This window comes from Elaeis guineensis, chromosome 6, assembly GCF_000442705.2.
Source record: "Elaeis guineensis isolate ETL-2024a chromosome 6, EG11, whole genome shotgun sequence".
In the NCBI taxonomy this organism is placed as follows: domain Eukaryota; kingdom Viridiplantae; phylum Streptophyta; class Magnoliopsida; order Arecales; family Arecaceae; genus Elaeis; species Elaeis guineensis.
In genome coordinates, this window is record NC_025998.2 from 116,441,181 (window position 1) to 116,463,221 (window position 22,041).

The following is a 22,041-nucleotide window of genomic DNA, read 5'->3' on the forward strand; positions in this document are numbered from 1 at the left end:
TCCAAGATGCTCATAAAAGGATAAAGAAGAAGAGTCGACTCTGATACATTTGGGCCAACTTTGGTATGCTTAAAATGAGATTTACATAGTTTGAGAGTTTACCTCTGCACATTTTGAGTCAACTATAAAAAATGAGTCGATCCTACTAGAACAAGTTAAGCTCAGAATGGTCTTAGAGTGAAGATAGAGAGTAACGAAAAATAGTGAAAATTTGAGTCAATCCCAAAACATCTCGAGTCAACTCTACTAGAATTCGAGTCAATCCCATTAGAAGCCAAGTTGACGCAAGAATAATCACAATCAAAAGATAGAGTGCCATTCTGAGATACTATGATTACAAGTCGATTTTTGAAATAGCCAAGTCCACTCCTGATGAAGTCGAGTTGACTCCTAAAAATCTAGAGTCAATTCCTCTGCATCAGACAAACATAATGGCTAGTTTTGTAGAAATTCTTCAATGACTCAAAAATAGCTCCAATGACTAGTTTGAGTCCTGCAATAACTATTTTGCCCTTGTCAGTCATTGTTGGAGGTATTTAAGTGGAGAATTAAATTATAAAAAGGAGGGAAGGAAAGAATGAGTGAGAAAGAAGAAAAAAATACTCAAAAGAGTACTCAAATCTATCTTCTAACACTGAATTCAGTTGAGAAGAAAGCTTGAAAGCATTGATTACATTATGTACCAACTAAAGTGTCTCCTCCAAATATTTAATCAAGCTTCTCTCAAGCATTCAAAGAGAAAGTCCATGCATTCAAGAGAAATCTATATCGATGTCCCTATGCTATAAAAAAATTTTATTTCTTAAATCTTAAACTATCATTTATTGTACTTTTTGTATTATAACAAGTTTCTTGAGACTAAAAATTTAGAGATTTAGGATAAGCCCATAATAGGATGGCTGTATCTGACTAAGTTAAGAGGACTTAGTTGGAAAGGTCTTGATTGGTGAATTTGTATAAAATCAATTGGATTGATTATGATCTCAGTAAAAATAATCTGACTATAATCTTGATGATTATAGTAGAATTCTCAAATAGAGAAACTTAGAGAGAGGACGTAGATGCTGTGCCTTGTATCGAACCACTATAAATTTTGTATGTTTGTGATTATGGATTGGTTTCACTTATCATACTTCTTTGATTTATTTAATTCAACAACTTCATATTGCATTCACCACACCGTCACACAATTACTCAAAAATTAGTGCACATACTTATTTTAATTACAAAAATTTTGAAAATCCAATTCATCCCCCCATCTTGGATTATTATTTTTAGGCAATACGGCTAATGTTGGATGTTGACATGTTGCTAGAACTAATACACCACTTCACATAGTTAGTTGCATCTTTCTGGATGCTTGGCCAGCAGTAGCCCAGCATCAACATCTTATAAGCCAAGGCCCACTTCAGAGGGATGGAGACATCGAAGGAGTGGCATGGAGAAAGATCTCTTGTAGAGCTTCCTTTCTAGCAACACATAATAAGTAGCCTTGCTTTTGATCCTTCAAGATTTGCTCCTATCATCAAGGAGCTTTTCCTTTTATAGGTAGTTGACTAGTGGGTCCATCCAGCTAGGCTTGAAGTCAACCTACAGAACTGGGGTTGCTCCTATTATCTACGAGCACTTCTAAGTAGGCAGTCCTCTTGAGGTTGGTATATTCTTAGGTCACCACCTTTAAAAGCATATTAGCTCAATCATTCTCCAACTTGGTTATCTATATATCTCAAAATTTCTAAAGGCAGAGGTATCTTGCACCTTCTAAAGATATTTTACCATCCCTAGAGCTTAAGCCATGTACTCTCCTCAAACATTCCCTACCACCTATTGGGAGTCACTGAGGGTTTTGAGGTGATGAGCTCCAAGATCCTAGGCAAGCTTTAGTCCTCTCAGAAGAGCTTCATACTCGACCTCATTATTTAATGCTTTCAAGCCGAAGCGAAGGGCATGCTCGACCACCATGCTATCTAGGTTGGTTAAGATCAACCCAGCTCCACTCTTATTGGCATTGGATGACCCATCAATATGGAATGTCCAGAAGTCTACTCACTCTAGCTTTGCTGGCTCTGAGTTGGCCTCCACCTCCATGATAAAATCAGCTACTACTTGGATTTGGATGGAAGGTTGGGGCTAATAGTGTATGTCAAAATGATTGAGCTCGACTGTCCACTTGGGAAATCTTCTTGAGATATCGAGCTTTTGTAGAGTCTACCTCAGAGGTTAGTCGGTCAACACTATAATGGAATGAGCTTGGAAGTATAATCAAATTCTTTTGGCTACTATGAAGAGAGCATAGGTGATCTTCTCAACATTGGAATACCTCATCTCAGTGTCTCAGAAGAATTTGGCCAATATAGCAGACTAGCCTTTGTACTTTGTGTTTCTCTCGAGCCAACTTCAAGCTTATTGCCATAGTGAAACAACTAAGTAGAAATAAAGCATCTCCCTTAGACAGGACTTGGTTAGAGGCGACGAGTAGAGGTACTTTCGAAGATGATAGAAAGTGAGTTTGCACTCCTCCATCCACTAGAAATCTTTAAACTACTTTAGTGCTTGAAAGAAGGGTAGGCACTTCTCTATCAATCGAGTCATGAACTTGCTACATACAATGATCCATCCTACAAGATACTGTACTTCTTTCCAGTTCCTCGATGTGATATTTACAGGATACCCCAGATCTTCTCTAGATTGGCTTCAATCCTGCGTGGTATCATCAAAAAATTGAGCAATTTTCTCTAGGATACTCCAAAGGTGCTCAGATTGAGCTTCATATGGTACCTCCTTAGAGTCTGTAAGATCTTCTCGAGGTTAACACAATGCAGACCTCCTCGTAGTTGAACCCTATGACGAAGAGAAAGAAGAAGGAATGGGTAGATGCACCTTGCCTCACCTATAGCTCTATGGGTGAGAGTGATGGCTGTGAGACATCTTTCTTAAGCTTGATGGTCGAGGACAGTAGTTATGATAAGCTTGCTCTGGGCTCCGATGGGAAGATCGATGCCTATGGGGAGTGGTGACTGTACTTTGGACTCTACAGTGTAGGAGAAAGATTTGGATATACCTGGACTGACTGATCATCTAGTACCCAGGTTTGTTGTTGTTGTTGGGTGTCACGTACTGCATGCCCTATAATATGGTAGTCAAGGCTTGGACCTACTACAAGAGGATATGAAATTGCTCGATTTTGACCATCGGAGCAACTTGCACCTCTGTTGGAAATAGAGGTCTCTGGGTACTCTAAGCAAAGTTGTTCGACTTCATAGGTGCATCAGGATGAATGGCAGAGAGTGCTGCTTGTGTCCTCTTTGAATCTTCTGGCTAATTGGAAGGAGGGAGTAGGCGGAACCTTAGATCATGGGTCAAGGATCCTTCTTTTAGTGCCAATTTTGTTACTACCAAGGATCGATCTAGCTCAAGCTAATGAGCTAGAGCAGACAATGGGAGATAGGTTGATGAGTTAGCGACTCTAGAAACTAGCAATAGATATCAAAGCAATCAGAGTGAAATGGATCTACACTTTGACCTCGATGGCCCCTGAAACAACATAAGCAAAGGAAGTCCTCTTGTTGAGAGTTTCTCAATGGAGGATCCTCTAATGCCTAAGCCAGTTTACCTCAATGAAATAGCAAAGATTCTGAGTGGGGAAGTCAGAATCTATGTGGGAGAAGGAGGAGAGCTCCATAAGTTCAAGAGAGGTTTAGTCCCTTTGGGATGTTACTCAATCTGTAACATGAGATGCTCTCGAATGGGTCTCCATGAGTATGGATTCTCCAAGTATTTGAGTTGATAACTAAATGGCTCAAAGGTTTCTCCAAAAACTCAATTGAACTTCAAAAAGCTTCCAAGGACTTGCTAGTACTTGGAAGGACTTGTGCTTCGAAAGATTTAGGATGACTTGGGAATGACTTACTTGAAGGCCCTCTCAGAAGAATATATATAGGTGAGGGCCAAAGCCGATTGTGCCAAGGACATGTGAGGGAGGTTAGAGGTAATCGCTCACATGTCCAAGAGTTTGTTATGATCTGATGAGATATGGATATCATGGTTAAGAAAGTTGTCTCACTATTACGGGCTAGCTAGTTATCATCAAGTAGAGGGAGATTTAAGTTTCTCCACGCACCCTTGGGATGACCACATGGCAAGAACCGATTGCCAAGGTGGTGGGCACCATGGCTAGTCCATATCATGGCATGGATTATCCGAGCATATGAGTTGGTAATTCGATGGCTCAGAGGTTTTTCCAGAAACTCAGTGGGACTTTGAGAGCTTCCAAGGAGTTGCAAGTATTTGGAAGAACTTACACTTCGAAAGACTTGGGAAAGAGTTACTTGGAGGGCTCTCAAGGAAGAATATATATAGACGAGGGCCAAAGCCCAACATGCCAAAGATGTGTGAGGGAGATTGGGGATAACCAGTCACATGTCTAAGAGTTTGTTATGATCCAATGAGATATAGATCTCATAGTTAGAAAGGCCATTCCGTTGTTACAGATCATCTATTGTAGAGTGGAGGAAGATTTGAGTTTCTTTGAAAGCCCTTGGGATGAACATGTAGCGAGAATTGGTTGGCCGAGGTGATGGGCTCCATGGTTGATCCATGTTATGGTATAGATTCTCCAAGCATACGAGTTGGTAACTTGATGGCTTAAAGGTTTCACCAAAAACTCAATCAGACTTTAGAGAGCTTCCAAAGACTTGCAGGTACTTGGAAGGACTTAGGCTTTGAAAAACTTGGAAAGACTTGCAAAAAACTTACTTAGAGGGGCCCGAATGAAGAATATATATAAGTGAGGACCAAAGCATCACACTAAAAATATGCGAGGGAGATTGGGGATAACTGCTTGCATATCCAAGAGTTTGTTATGATCCGATGAGATATGGATATCATGGTTAAGGAGATTGCTCCATCGTTATAGGCAAGCTGTCATTGAGTGGAGGAAGATTTGAGCTTCTCCACATGCCTTCAGGATGACCACCTGATAGCAACTAGATAGCCAAGGTGAGGGGCTCTATGGTTGGTCCATGTCAGTCTCTGATTGATTAGTAGTGTCATATTATACAGGTCAAATCCAAGGTGTATCAAGAGAAATGGGTATGATTCTGGAAATGGAAAGGCAACAATGGAAATGGTGAAGGAGAGGTTGAGAGCAGCTACTAATAAAAGATCATGTTTTTACTTTTTCTTTTCCTATTGGCCTTTAGAAAAGTGCCAAAAAAAAGGAGTTGGATACATAGGATTTAGGGTCAGCTCTAGATTAGACCTTCTAAATTATGATAATTAACAATACTCAAGCTTATGGAAAATTGTAGGTTTTACTTGCTTTGAGAGACATCATTGGTTTATTGGTTGGGTTAGATTAGAATTTGTATTGCATGTTCTTGTGTTAGCTGAATTTATGTGCATATATGTTCATATATAAGTATTTTTGTGCATTTGAATTTGCATGCATCATGATATGATCATGTTTTGATGGCATCATTGTTAAATAAATTAAAAATCTAGCACAAGATAAAGATTAATTAGAAAGGTAGCAGACTAGTCACTTTGGTTGTGGGTAGACAACAAGTAGGAACATGATATTTGTAGCCAAATAGCTAGCTATATAAAGAAATATGACATGTGAATAGCCAGCCATGGATAGGAACATGGTATGTGTAGCCAGTCATAAGGAGGAACGTTACATGATTTGATGGCATTTGAACTTGCATGTGTCATGATATGATCATATTTTGATGGCATCATTATTAAATGAATTAAAAATCTAGCACAAGATAAAGATTGATAGACAAGCACTGGTAGGAACAAGATATGTGTAGCCAAATAGCTAGCTATATAAAGAAATATGACTTAAGAATATCTAGAGCCACTAGCAGAAACATGGTACATATAGCTAGTCATAAAGAGGAACATGACTTGATTCATCAATTACTAGTGAGAGCATGGCATGGCTAGTCTAATATTGAAAAGATTGACATTCTAGGATTGTTATCAAGTCTCAATTGGAATAATTAATGAAAAGACACCTAATTGAATATTTAATTGAGATGATTGTTATCGTTAGTATATTTTGGTGCATACTTGATTCATTATATGACATCCATATTTGAACTACTCAACTGATGACATATATGTATTTTGATATTATGCTTGAGAATTTTCAATCAATATGTCCAATATTCCACACATATCATTACATTTTGTGCTTGTATGGGGTTTTCTTACTAAGCTTATTAGCTCATAATATTAGCTCATAAGCTTATTAGCTCATAGGCTTAATAGCCACATGATGCATAGAATTTGGCTAAGTTTTCATTGGCAAAGGATAGAGATAAATAAAAGCCTTCCAATACCATTCGATAAACAAATAAAAATTGTATTTAAACTTTTAAGTTGTTTTAAGAATGTTGAAGTTTAATTGATTCTATTTTGGATTGCTCAAAAGTATTATGCATGTGATTTTCATTCTACAAGCCTTTTATATTCTCTCTAAGGATTCTCTATAGAATGTGTGGCTATGTCACGTGTCAGCTCAAATGATAGATTTGAGATGTGATAAATTTATCAATTCATTTTGATACCAGCATCGAAGAATTCTTCTAGATCCTTCTAGCTTTCATCCAGATGATACTTAAATTGTACAACAGTATCACACATCCAGCTCATGATTCATTAGAATGATCGTGTAATGGAAAGGCAACCATCATATTGACCGACCTTCATTTGGGAAGAACCTCCACATTAGGCACCACCGCTGATAGCATCATGTTGTCGCAAGGATGAAAGATGCTCCACTTGTTTGGTCTAAAGAGTTCATTGATCTTCTATATATAGTAGAATCACCAACGATGGAATTCTTTGGTATCCCATGATGGAGGATTGAATTTCAACCTTCTTCTTTGGTGGCATTCCGTACTAAGGTCCCATTAAGTGTGCCAAAAACTCTTTTTCCTTATTTTTTGTGTGAAAGATAGGGATATCAAGTAAATGATGGCACAAAAAGATTTTCCGTAACGTGCTACCCACCCATGGATGGAATTTGAGAAGAATGAGACTAAGTTTGATTGCTTTAAAACTTTAAAGACTTTTGAAACTATGGAATACTATGTACTCCTAATAATCTACCATAAAATACTAATGCAAGAAGATAAAGTAACTAACAAAACAAAAATAAAGGGTTTTTGTTGTTCTGAGATATGTCCATGTCATGGTTATACAAACTCTTTTATATCATGCATTCACAGTTAAGCTTATCCACTCACCCATTTCCATGTTACCATCTACCTATTTTTAAATCTATTTTTTCAGTTACACTTGATTATTGCTCCTGTTGTGGAGTCATACCACCTCAGTCAATATTCTCAAAACTCAAGAGCTCTTGGATCGATAAGAATATCGATGTAAACTTTGACTGTGGACATAATCAGAAAGCCGACCTAGGCTGAGGTCATCAGAAGGCCGAGATCATCAGAAGACCGATCTAGGCTGAGGTCATCAGAAGATCAAGATCATCAGAAAGCCAACCTAGATCGAGGTCATCAAAAGGCTGACCAGTTAGTTTATATTAGTGGGACATCAATTTTTGTCAACAACATTAGTTGAGATCGGCGTGTTACCAATCTACAGATCAAAAGGTACAATTCATATGAACCTAACTGACCTCTGAATACATGACAGTATCTTTGGATTTCGCTTCCATCAAATACTGATCTACAGTTAGACACTTTGGTTATATATCAATCTGAATAATTGGCATAATCAAAGAGACTTCAGGCAAGAAAATTGTCGATTTATATTGATGCACATCGATTAATAGCCGATATCGACTTCTAAACTATCTATAGCAATCATCTTGTGGAGTTCATCTACGATCTCTATAATTAACCCATAGTTGGCCATGATCTCATACACAGTTGGCAGATCAGCTAAATATGATCTCACTTTCAGCTAATACATGCAGCTATACTCTAGCTCACTAACAAACTCTTCTAATGGCCTAACAAACTTTGTAACGATCTCATTGTTGAGATTTGATACCTCGAGATACGGTCCATATTAAGCCCATAATGAGGTTCAGGATGATGAACGAAGTCCAATGAGCCCAAGAACAATTCAAATGGAGTCCAGACGGTGAAAATACATGCGAAAGAAGATCAGAGAAGGTGGCACGATGCACGAGGCAGTGGCGGGTTGGCAGCAGGCCGACGGCAGTGCAGCTGGGCCTGGCAGAGATGCATGCGCATGCAAGCATGCATGGCCTAGTACGGGCACATGCGCGGGCCAGCCGAGTGTGCATGGGCGCCAAGGCCCAGCGCCCCTGCATGGTCCACAGCGGACCGCGGGGTGCTGGGCGATCCATGGGGCTGTGTGGACCGAACACGCAGTCCACGTGCGGTCTAAAAGAGTTTTTGCACGATCCAATGATCCAGATCACAGCCGATCATGATCGAATGACTGAAAATGATTTCAGATTTGATCAGATGATCAATAGCCCTGATGTACAAGATCGGACGGCTTTGGTGCAAGCCGATTATGATCAGACTGTCACGGATAGTTCTAAGATTGATTGGGACTCTATATCCCTACTAAAACAGTATTTTTGAGATTTTAGAGCCTATATAGCTCCGATTGATGAACCATTTGTTGCATTGGAGAGCTGGTGACATTTTGGAGGTATAGAAAGATTTTAAGAGAGATTTTAGAGAGCTTTTATGAGGATTTTGAAGTTTTTCAGTGAGAAACTTTTATATAAAGATTGAGTGGTGAGTTTTTCTTGTATTGATTTTATTTTACTCTCTCATAGTGAAGCTTGCATACCCCGTGGAGGTAGGCATGAGGCCAATCCACATATTTATATTATGTTTCTTGTTTTGTTTCTTCTTTCTTTCTGTTGCACCGTGTAGTACTGGATCCTGCATAACAATTGGTATCAGAGCAAGGTAGTGCTAGAGCGTAGGTTGCAACGGTGGTGGTCGAGATAGAAAATGGAGAAGACAAGCACAATCAAGGTGGAGATCAACAGATTTGATGGAAAGAGCAATTTCTCCTTATGACAGGTAAGGGTGAAAGAAGTGCTCATCTAGCAAGGATTGATAGATGCTTTCTTGTGTAAGAAGAAGCTGACTACTATAGAGGTATAGGATTGGAGGCAGCTCCAGATGCAGGCGGTGAGTACGATCCACTTGCATCTAGCGAATGAGGTGGCGATACATGTGCTTGGCGAGACTTCTCCGACAATGCTGTGGTCGAAGCTCAAGGAGTTGTATATGGTGAAGTCTCTCACCAACATCCTCTTCCTTTGAGGCAGTTCTATTAGCTATGGATGACTGAGGGACAGAGCATGCAGGAGCATCTCAGCTACTTTCAAAAGATCCTCACCGACCTCCTCAGTGTTGGCGAGAAAGTTGAGGAGAAGATTAGGGTGCTGGTCTTGCTAGCTTCGCTTCCCTCTTTATATAAGTCTTTGGTGATTGCTCTTCTAGTGAAAAAGAGCACCATCAAGATGGACGAGATCACCTCGACGATTCTCCAGAACGAGATTCTCAAGAGGGAGAACCCAGCTTTGAGCTCACATGGCAGCAGCTCAGTTTTGATGAATTTTGGAGGAGCAGAAGGTGGCAGACAGAGCGACAGAAGATCGCGACGAGGACGGTCCAAGTTCAAGATGAGAGACTTGAGCAAGATCAGATGTTACCGGTATGATGAGTTGAAGCATCTAGCCAGAGATTGCCCTCAACTCAAGGATCAGATGAGGACTACTATAGCAACGATCAGTAGCGAGTCAGAAGATGATGTTCTAGAGATATCTGACAAGGTATCTACTTCTTTCTAGTAGTAAATTTTAGATTCTGCATGCACCGATCATGTATGTTGCAGAGAAGAGCAGTTTGACTCCTTGAAGAGCAATGAGGGCACTATTTATCTGCTGGATGGATCGAGCTGTGTGATCAAAGACATCAAAATGGTCAGGTAGAGGACACATGATAGTGCAGTGAGGAGATTGGAGGAGGTCAGACACATATCCAATTTCAGATAAAATTTTATTTCTCTGAGCAGAATGGATTCGAGAGGCTACAGACGGTAGGTGGTGAAGAAATTCTGAAGGTGTTGTGCTGTGATAGGATTATTCTGAAGGAGAAAAAGAGGATGAGAGGATATTACTACCTAACGGAAAGTCCATTACAAGGTGGAGCTTTAGAAGCCAGGAGGAGCCCAAAGCAAGGTGGAGCTCCAAGTGGAGATGGATCGGACACTAGACAGGAGACTTGGGAGGACGAGAGGCGATATCGCAGAGTAAAGTTTTTATTGCTACAGGAGACTTCTCCAAGCAAATCTTTGGTCAGAGTGGACACAGCCCATAATGGAGGTGGGATCAAGTGGTCTAGCTCAACTCCCACATTTATCCATCCATAAGACAGTAGGCATGCCCCAAGACGTGGGGTGAGATGGATCACAAGCTCTCAAAGATAGATGGAGGTCGAATATCGAGTCGAGATGGCAATTGTTGAGATTTAAAATCTTGAGATTCGATCCATATTGAGCCTACAGTGAGGTCCAAAATAATGAACGGAGTCCAACGAGTCCAAGAACAGTCTAAATAGAGTCCAGACGACGAAGATACGTGCAAAAGAAGATCGGAGATGGTTGCACGGTGCACGAGGCGATGATGGGCCGATGACGGTCAGACCCAGTGGAGATGCATGCGCGTAGGTGCGTGCAGCCCAGCATGTGGGCAGGCCCAATATGGGTGCACGTGTGGACCTACCCAGCGCACACGAGCGCCCAGGCCCAGCGCACAGATCCAATGGTCCAGATCACGTGGTCTAAGGGAGTTTTTGCGAAATCCAATGGTCCAGATCGTAGCCGATTGCGATCAAACGATTGAGGATGATTTCAAATTTGATCAGATGATCGATGGCCCTAATGTGCATGATCAGACAGCTCTGGTGTGAGCCGATCACGATCGGACGGCCACGGATAGTTTTAAGATTGATTGGGACTCTGTATTCCTATTAAAATAGTATTTTGGAGCCTATATAGCTCCGATTAACGAGCTGTTTATTGTGTTGGAGAGCTGGTGACGTTCTAGAGGCACAGAAAGGCTTCAAGAGAGGTTTCAGAGAGCTTTTGTGAGAATTTTGAGATTTTTCAGTGAGAGACTCTTGTACGAGCATTGAGTGGTGAGTTTTTCTTGTATTGATTTTATTTTATTCTCTCATAGTGAAGCTTGCATGCCCCATGGAGGTAGGCTTGAGGTCGATCCACATATTTGTATTATATTTTTTATTTTATTTTTCTTTCTTTCTGCTGCATCATATGGTATTGAATCCTGCACAACACTCATTAGTCCCTCTATAAATAGAGGACCAAGGATCCTCCGGTGGTAAGCACTAAGCCAAAACTAGAGTGAGACTCTACTAGTGGAAATTTTACCAATTTTTGAAAGGAGTTCTAGTTCCTACAAAGTCCAATCTCTCTAATTCCACTTAACTCTCCTGTTCCATTATGCTTTTTCCACCTCTTGTTCTGGGGCTCAAACTAACTTAAGCATTGAAGGTTCTTAAATCAGAGGATCTCCAATAATTTTTGATTTATTTTACATATTTTCTTGAAGGTGTTTCAGATCGGACTACGATCGACCTCTAGTTCAACTTCGTCCAATCTCCCCATCTCAGATTTTGAGTCTCGCAGTAATAGATTGACACTAGAAAAAGGATCTTTACCTAATGATAAATCAAACAGTACAAAATAACTCTATACCTTCACCATCTTCTCCTTGAGGCATGCCGGAAGCAGTTTCATCTCCACTTCAATGTACCATAGAGTAGTAACTAGAGGTAATTCTTCAAGAAACTCTATCTTAACACAATCAGCAACCAATCCATCACAATCTGCCTACTACTGGGATCATCAACATAATGTCAAACCTTAGTGGAGATCGGGGGGTAGATGAAAGTTCTTCTTCGAAAAGGCAGTGCACTAACAATGGACCTTCAGTCATGAAGTCTGATCAAATAAGAATGAGAAAGTCTATCCAAATGACATATCTGTTTGAGGAAACTCAAGTTCTGACTTGAGATTTCAAGACAACATATCCTTGAAAGGAAAGGAGATGAAACATCTTAAGATAAAACTTATCTGATATATGAGAGATCCAATCCGCTCATGATGACATCAGCCCAAGGTATTTCTTAAACCTCTATTATATTCAATTTATTAAGATTAGTTTGTTCTTAATTAATCGATCTAATTCTTAAAGTCATATCATTTTTAATATTTTGAAGTTTATTTATTATATTAAGCTACATCGGCTTCATGATTGACTCAATCGAGATCAGATAATGTTCATGTCATAAGAGGACGGTATCTTTAGTCCCATAACAATTGTGAGTTAAGAAGAAGTATGGCTAATATAAATTAAAACTTTTTCTCTCCTCATAAAGGATAAAATCATGAAGCTCCAAACGATCAAAGCTCACTGAAGCCTAAGGCCCATTGAAGCCTAAAGATGGTCATGAGCCAAAACGGATAATACCTCATGTACATGAGAGTAAAGTTAACCCAATCATCCGAGCCATCTAACCCCTTGACCGTAATAGTTCATTATAAATATAATTATTTAAGTCCTATATAGAATAGTTAAATTCAGATTAGGCTATGTGAAATCGGACAGACCAATATATATATATATATATATATATATATATATATATATATATATATATATATATATAATGTGTGTATGCATATATTAAAAAAAATCCTTAACAAGATTTGAGGTTACCTCGATAAGATCCGAGGTGAAAGAAACTGATCTCGATAGGATCTGAGATCATCCAAAAATTATCTACGAGATCTGAAGCCATCCCGGGCAAGATCCGAAGTAGAAGAAGCTAAGCTTGACACTATTCATGGTCACCTAAAAACCCTCGATAGGATTTGAGGTAGAAGTCATCGCCAAATACACATTAGCAATCTCTATTGAAAACTTATCCGAAGGGATGCAGTGATTCACCTAAAGAACCAAGTAGAACAAAAGATCGACCTCATCATTAGAAGGCCGACCTCATCAGGAGGTCGAGCTCATCAGAAAGCCAACCTCATCAGAAAGCTGATCTCATCAGGAGATCGAGATCATCAGAAAGGCCGAACTCATCAAGAAACAGACCTCATCAAAAAACTGTTCTCCTCATCAGGAGGTTGAAATCATCAAAAAACTGACCTCATCATGAGGTCAAGATCATAAGGAGGTCAAGCTCATCAAAAGATCGAGCTCATCAGAAGGCTGACCTCATGAGAAGGTCGAGATCATGAGGAGGCCAAGCTCATTAAGAGATCGAGCTCATCAAAAGGCCGACCTCATCAAGAGGTCGAGCTCATCAGAAAGCTAACCTCATCAGAAAGCTGACCTCATTAGGAGGTCGAGATCATCAGAAAGGCTGACCTCATCAAGAGGCAGACCTCATCAAAAAGCAGAGCTCATCAGAAGGGCTCATAAGAAAGTTGAGCTCATTGAAAAGTTAACCTCATTAGAAAGTTGAAATCATCAGAAGACCAACCTCATCAGGAGGTCGAGCTCATTACAAAGTCGATCTCATCAAAAAATTGACCTCATCAGGAGGCCAAGATCATCAGAAAGCCAACCTCATCAGAAGATTGAGTTGATCAGAAAACCAACCTCATCAAGAGGTCAAGATCATGAGGAGGTCGAGCTCATCAAAAGATCGAGCTCATCAGAAAGCCGACCTCATCAGGAGGTCGAGCTCATTAGAAAGCCGACCTCATCAGAAAGCTGACCTCATTAAGAGGCTAAGATCATCAGAAACCCGATCTCATCAGAAAGTCGAGCTCATCAGAAAACCAACCTCATTAGGAGGCCGACCTCATCAAAAAGCCGACCTCATCAAAAAGGTTCATTAGAAGGGGGTCGATCTCATCAGGAGGACCAAAAATGTGAAATAGCAATAAAAGGAACTAACCCCCCTAAGGGCTCTATCTCAATACAGATATCAACCAGTTTATCAAGATGAACACCACATTGATGAAGCTCAAGGCTCCTTGAAGCTTGGACCTCACCAAAATCCAAAGTCCCAATTGGATCAGAGTTCTTATTGGACCACAAAATATTTAAGGTAAGACATCCGATCTTCAGATTAGATCTCATAAAAAGTCGATCTTCAGATCGAGCTAAATCCCAAAAGGATCAAGATAAAAAATCGATCTCCGGATAAAGCTAAGTCCCGAAAGGATCAAGATAAAAAGTTAATCTCCAGATCGAGCTAAGTCCTGAAAGAATCAAGATCAAAAGCCGATCTTCGAATTGAGCTAAGTCTCGAAAGGACAAGATCAAAAGTCGATCTCCAGATTAAGCTAAGTCCCGAAAGGACCAAGATAAAAAGTCAATCTTCAAATCGAGCTAAGTTTCGAATGGATCAAGATCAAAAGTCGATCCCCGAATCGAGCTAAGTCCTGAAAGGACTAAGATCAAAAGCCGATCTTCGGATTGAGCTTAAGTCTCGAAAGAATTAAGATGAAAAGCCGATCTCTGGATCGAGCTTAAATTTTGAAAGGACCAAAATAAAAAATGAGATATCCAATCTCTAGATTGGATCTCACAAAAATCTGAAGTCTCGATTGGACCTTAAGAATATCTTAAGTTCTAAAAAGACCAAGATCAAAAGTAAGATATCCAATCTCTGGATTGGACTCACAAAAATCTTAAGTCCCGACTAGACCTTAAAAAAGATCTTAAATTTTGATTGGATTTTATACAGAATTGAAGTGAGACATCCAATCTCTGGATTAGACCTCACAAAAAATTTGATCTTCGAATTGGACCTCGCAAATCTCAAAAAGACAAACTCTGGCTTGTAATTTCAAGTGAAATGCCCTTGAAATGGAAAGAAGATGAAATATCTCAAGATGAAACTTCTGATGCATGGGAGACTCGATCTACCCATGATGACATTGGAAAGGATTCGAGCGGTTCACTTGAAAAATCAAACAACACGGATTTGCCATCTCGGACAAGCTGTGATCTTTTCTGACTACTTTTATCTGAAGCAACCTTTTTAGACTCAAAAATGGGAGGCAAGTGTTGTGGAGTCATACCACCTCAGCCCATGTCCTCGGATCGATAAGAATATCGATGTGAACTTTGATTGTGGACATCATCAGAAAGCCGACCTAGGCCGAAGTCATCAGAAGGCTAACCTAGGCCAAGGTCATCGGAAGGCCGAGGTCATCGAAGGCTGATCTAGGTTGAGGTCATCAGAAAGCCGAGATCATCGGAAGGTCAAAGTCATCAAAAGGCCGACCTACTTAGTTTATATTAGCGGGACATCAATTTTAGTCAACAACATCAGTTGAGATCAGCGTGTTACCAATCTACAGGTCAAAAGGTATAATTCATATGAACCTAACTGGCCTTTGAATACATGACAGTATCTGGATTTCACTTCCATCAATTGCCAATCTGTAGTTAGACACTTCGGTTATATATCAATCTGAATAATTGGCATAATAAAAGAGACTTCAGGCAAGCAAATTGCCGATCTATATTGATGCACATTGATTAATAGCCAACATCAACTTCTAAAGTATCTATAGCAATCATCTTGTGGAGTTCATCTACGATCTCTACAACTAAGCCACAGCTGACAGATATAGCTAAGTGTAATCTCACTTCCAGCTAATATGTACAGCCATACTCTAGCTCACTTACAGTTGGCTCTAATTGCCTAACAAACTCTTCTAATAGTCTAAAAAATTTTGTAACGGCCTCATCAGCCCCTTTATAAATAGAAGGCCAGAAATCTTTCAGCGGTAAGCTCTAAGCTAAAACTAGAGTGAGACTCTACTAGTGGAAACTTTACCAGTTCCTGAAAGGAGCTCCAGTTCCTACAAAGTCCAATCTCTCTAGTCCTATTTAACTCTCCTGCTCTATTATGCTTTTTTCACCTCTTGTTCTCGGACTCAAACTGACTTAAGCATCGGAAGGTTTTAAATCGGAGGATCCCATCAGTTTTTGACTTATTTTACAGGTTTTTTTGAAAGTGTTCAAAATCGGACTACGACCGACCTCCAGTTCAGCTTCATCAGATCTTCCCGTCTCAGATTTTGAGTCTCGCAGCAACAGTTCCAACACATTATTCATCTAATTCAAATTCAATCAACCCATTAGCCCATTTATATAAATATGTGGTGCAAACAAGTTACATGGGTGCATGCAACTTAGCGTATAATTTCTCCTATAATTACTATAATAGGAAATAAAACATTTGTAATTTATCGTCCGGTCAGTCACCATTCACCAATATATCAAATCGGTAAATTGCGCTGTGATATAACGAGTAACCTTTTAACGCTTTTCAACTTTTTGGAGTTCGTTACAGTGGAATAGCACCATCACCGTCGAAATGTTGCCTTCAGATCTCGACTACCAACAGGAGATCGAGATGGACATGTGTTAAGTGGGCAGTTAGAATTTTTTTTTAAATAAAATCAGCCCAGATAGATTTCACTATAGCTACAGGGGTTTTAATATTAGACACTCTCTGGAGTATCTTCGGAACAAGTCTCCCCTCTTTCCTTCCCTCCTCTAGCCGCGGAGGAATATTCAATCCGCCTCTCCGCTCTAGTGGTAAGTCCTCATTATTCCAGCGCCAGAGATTCCACAAGGCTTTTTTGTTTTCCTCTCTCTCTCTCTCTCTATATATATATACACACACACACACACATATACATATATGTAGGCTCTGTCTCTTCGTCGATATCTATTAGAATATTTTAGTTCCAATCATCATTGTTTTACTCCATATTATAATCGATTTCGTCTCATCCAATGTTCTTGTAATAATTATAATTTTCTGGAGGGATCTGAAAAAAAAAAAATTGCCGGGCATGAGGTTTATCTGGAAGTGGATGATTGGTAGTGACCGTTGTTTGGATATTGTTGGAATCTAGTAGCACTTGCCGGCCAGAGAAGAAAGCTCTGTTCATTTTCTTTATAGAGTTGTGATGGTTTTGCCGGCTATGGTTCTTATCTTCGATTACTTTTATTATGGTTCCATTGGAAATTCGAAAGATTCAAGATTACGCATCTACTTTCCTACTTAGTTTTTATGTACAAAAGTTACATGGAGCGGGCATTAAGAAAAAATTATACGGTAGACTTCATCATTCATCACGTTGCTCCTAGTAATAATCTTAAGGAAGAAACTTAGAAGTCCAAGACTCCTACTAACATAGTCATTAGTCATATAATTAAAAATAAAAAAGTGTGGTATCTTTTTTTCCTAATTTTTATGATATATTTTTTATTAATAAATACTATATGGTTAAGTGATATACATCAAGTAAATTAATCATCAAATAAGTCAATACATATCTTCAAATAAATCAATATACAATTTTTCTGGAACATAGAATTCACTAATATATAGAACACGGCCAGATGATACATATTTAATAACTTAATCACTAGCAACCCAATATATACCTCTAAGTAAATTAATATATTATTTTTAGAATATTATGCTCACCAATACACACTGTATGGTATAGAACACACACTCATCAACTTCCTGATACATATCTACAGTGATCCAATACATACCTCTAGGTAAATCAATATACATTTTTCAGAATATGAAATTTATCAATATATATTACATAGGTAGATGATATATATATATATATATATATATATATATATATATATATATATATAGAAAAATAGTCATCTAGGAATTTAATGCACACCTTCTAGCAAATTGATATATAGTTTTCGAAATATTACGTTCATTAGTATATACTACATGGTATGATAATATACACTCATCGACTTTATGATAGATATAGAAAAATAGTTATCTAGGAATTTAATGCACACCTTCAAGCAAATTGATATATAGTTTTCGAAATATTATGTTCATTAGTATATACTACATGGTATGATAATATACACTCATCGACTTTATGATAGATAGTATAAGTTTCTTTGATATACACTTAGCAATGATCCAATACATACCTCCAGATAAATTGATGCTTAGTTTCTAGAATATGCTTTATACCTAGAAATATATGTTGGATATCTGTTGGATATGGATCAAAAAAAGCTTATAGTATGTATCAAGAACTCAATTATGTATATAACCAGATCATGTAGTATATATTGATGAATATAATATTTCAAAAATTATGTATTAATTTAGTTGGAGCTATATATTATATTGCTAGATGACTAATTTACTAAGTGTATATTATCTGATCGTATACTGTATATTGTGAACTTCATATTCTAAAAACTATATATCTATTTATTTAGAGATATGTGTTGACTTGCTTGATAATTACTTTGTTTAGTATATATCAGGCCATATAGTATGTATCTATAAAAAATATGTATTGAAAATAATGAAGAGAAAGAATAGTATATTTTTTTAAAATCATAAGATTGACAGCTCTACTGGTAAAAATTTTTTTTGACTTTTAAGTTTATTCTTTAAAATTGGTGTTAAGAGAAATATGGCAAGTTATGAAATCTTCTCCATAATTTTTTCTTTGACGCCCGCCCCATATGATTTTTGTCCAGTTTTTATAGAGTAAGAGGGTTTAAAAAAAGACTTTTTACAACTTTTTTTAACTATTTATGCTGAGAAAATTGACACTTTTCTCTTTCACATGGCATTTTATTTTCTTTCTCGCTCGTGTTTTTTTCTGTGGTATAATAGTGTAGTTATATCCTTGCGGCCTCTTTAGGCCTTAGGATTCATGATAACAGACCCAGAAAAGGGAGCCAGCTTGGAATTATGATGCCTATAGAAGTGAGATATTGCTAGGATGAGCATATGATCTCTTTATTGCAAAGGATTTTTAAGGATGCTTAAACAAAAATTTATTATTTCTAATCAGTCCATCCAATATTTATTAATCATTTTCTGAAATATAATTAAGAATGAGAAGTCGTTGTTCTTTTTTATTTTTTAATCAATTCAATTTTAGTTTATTCTCATGCCAAACTCATAGAAGAAAAATTATTGCAGCATGTAGAGATAGATTTTATGTTACATATATATAGAGAGAGATTAGACTCAGGTCAATCAGATTTGATTTCAAATTCGGTCAAATTTTCTACTATCTGATCTGCATGGATCTTCATGCAATAAAACAAAAAATCAATGACCATTTTTTCATTTGTTTGGATTCATAAAATGTAAAAAAAAATTATTAATGCAAATAGGATGAAAGCCCACTCACTCTTAGTGCATATGGTCTAGGTCGAGTTTATATTTGTTTTATAGTGTTTTTGTTTATAGCCGAGATTCTATTTCTTCTTGAGCGTTTCTATTTAGTCTAATTCTGTTTATTCATGACTCATTTTTGTTTATTTTGAAAAAGTTTGTATTTTTTTTTGTAAGAAAAAAATTTATATTTATTTCATTCGATGTTTGTATTTATCTTTTACTCTTATTGTTTATTTTGGGAGAGACCTAAAGTGACCTAACCATTATTAGGAGTGTAAATGGATCGGGTCAGATCAAATCATAAGTAAGCCCGACTCAACTCGGTTCCTTGATCAAGTCCTAATGGTGGATCCAGATGTAATTGAATAGAAGATTATGTCGGTTGGATTAGGTCTATTGCCAAATTTTCAACCTAACAGGTTATTTAAGTCGGATCGGATCAGATTCGGATCAAATCTATGTCCAACTTACTCAACTACATTTTAATTAGCACACATCCAATAACTGTTGATCACACAAAATAGATAATAAATAATATTACTTTCAAAATAAATTATGATATAAAAATAATTTTAAATTTATCCTTAATATTGCTCATATAAGTCTTCAAGCATAACTAAGAGGCTCAAATGGATTGGAGTCTTAACATACACTAGGTTTGGGTCGGGTTGGACCATAGAATAAAAGATTCAAAATTAACCAAAAAAATCAAATGGGTCAAATCGAGTCAAGTCGGATCCAATCAGAATTCAATAAATATATGCCATTATTATTATTTACTATGAGGAAGACGTAAAGTAATTTTGTCCCATCTATGTTAATGGTTAAGGCTGCAAATGAGTCAGGTTGACCCGACTCAACTTTTTTGGACTCAATCCAATCCATTTTAAAGGATCCATAGCGTCAGGTTGAATTCTAAAATTAGATTTATTTTATTTTTTAGATTGAATATATATAAAAATAAATATAAACTTCAGATAGAATAAATACATATCTCTTCATAATAAATATAAATCTTTCTATAATAAATATAAATAAGTCTAAAATAAATATAAATAAAATAAATAAATAAAAATAAAATAAATATAAACTCTGCATGAATAAAAAATTTTAAACAAACACAAATTCGATCCCAACCATTAGCACATGCAAGGCTTCCATGTCTCATCCCATCTTCATTAATACATGTTTTGTCTTTTATTTTTTCAAATCCAAAAGAATGATAAAGTGACTTATAACTTTTGTTTTATTGCACAGGGATCCATCTAGATTAGACAATGAAAATCCGGCCAAATTTAAAGAAAGCCTAGTCAATTTGAATCTAGTTTCTCTCTCTCTCTCTTTCTCTCTCTCTCTCTCTCTATGTGTGTATATGTGTGTGTGCGTGCATGTGCACGCAATGTAATTGGCAAGCATGCTGAAGGGGCTATATGGCACCAATTAGGGATGCAAATGGGTTAGGTTGGATCGGATCATAAATGATCTCGATCTAATCTGGTTCTTTCATCGAATCTTGATATTGAACCCAGACCCAACTTACAAGAAGATTTAATCGGGTCGGATCGCGTCCATGATCAAGAGTCGGGTCCATATATAATTTGACCCTAATCCATGAAATATAGGTTCGATTCGGATTCAGATTAGATCTGAGTTAGATTGTGGGTCAAATTAACTAATAGGCATTAACTGTAGCTATTCAATCGATTTGCATAACTGGAGTTGAAATTGATCTTATAAGTTTACCATCCAATGACACTTGCGACATAATAATTTTTGGAGTAATCATCAACACATAACAATTACATCCCAAAAAATTATCAAAATGTACCTCACGTACATATGGAAGCTAGTTGTGGGATACAACTAAAAATAGAATATTTACTTCCAACTAATCTTCTAAATTTCTTGAGTTGAAAAAGTTGTATAGATTTGATGTGAAGGATTTCTTATAGAGATGGAAAGAAAGGAAGATACTGTTTGTTGGTAACTCCATTAGCTTGAACAAATGTGTGTCACCCAATTGTGGGGGTGAAAAGGAAAGAAGACAATGTTATGTTGGTGGGTAGCCCATTGTAAATTGTGCCTAACCAATGCTAGTATATAATAAGTTTGGATCAAATCAGGTCATTGAGTATAAAATTCATATAAATCTAAAATTCAAATAAATTGGGTCGAATCGGATCAGATCAAAATTCAGTAAATCCAGATCCGATCCAAAAAATAGAACGGGTCCAGATATAGAACCTGATCCGAATCTGCGGATCCTTTTAAATAGTTCGGATCATATCTTTATGGGTTGGATCGGATTGGATCGTAGGTCAACCCGATCTATTTGCAGCCTTAGCACCAATTATAGCATGCATCAGGGTGGTCATACATATTGCTAATGACTAAGGTATACTTTTATAGGCCAATCAGTGCTGGATGAATGGATTTACACACCTTGATACTCATGATTTGTACTAGTTGTTGTGTATACAGTGCACAGAATAATTTCTCCATCGTGAGTTAGGATATTTATCAGGTTATCTTTCATGTGAAAGATGGACTGATATTCCTTCTCGATGTCAACCGTTGAATCACAACATCTATAGGTCCCAAAGCATTTTGAACATCCTTAATTATTCATCAAACGTGTCGCAAAGCAACCATTGCAGGATCCAATCGTGGATTTGCGCGAAAGATAAAAACCCCTGACCGTTCCGATCTTATCCACGTCATGTGCGGCCCTATACCGCCGGCGCATCCTTTTTTATGAAAAACTTCTCTAACCTCCTAATTCCTAAAGAAGGGA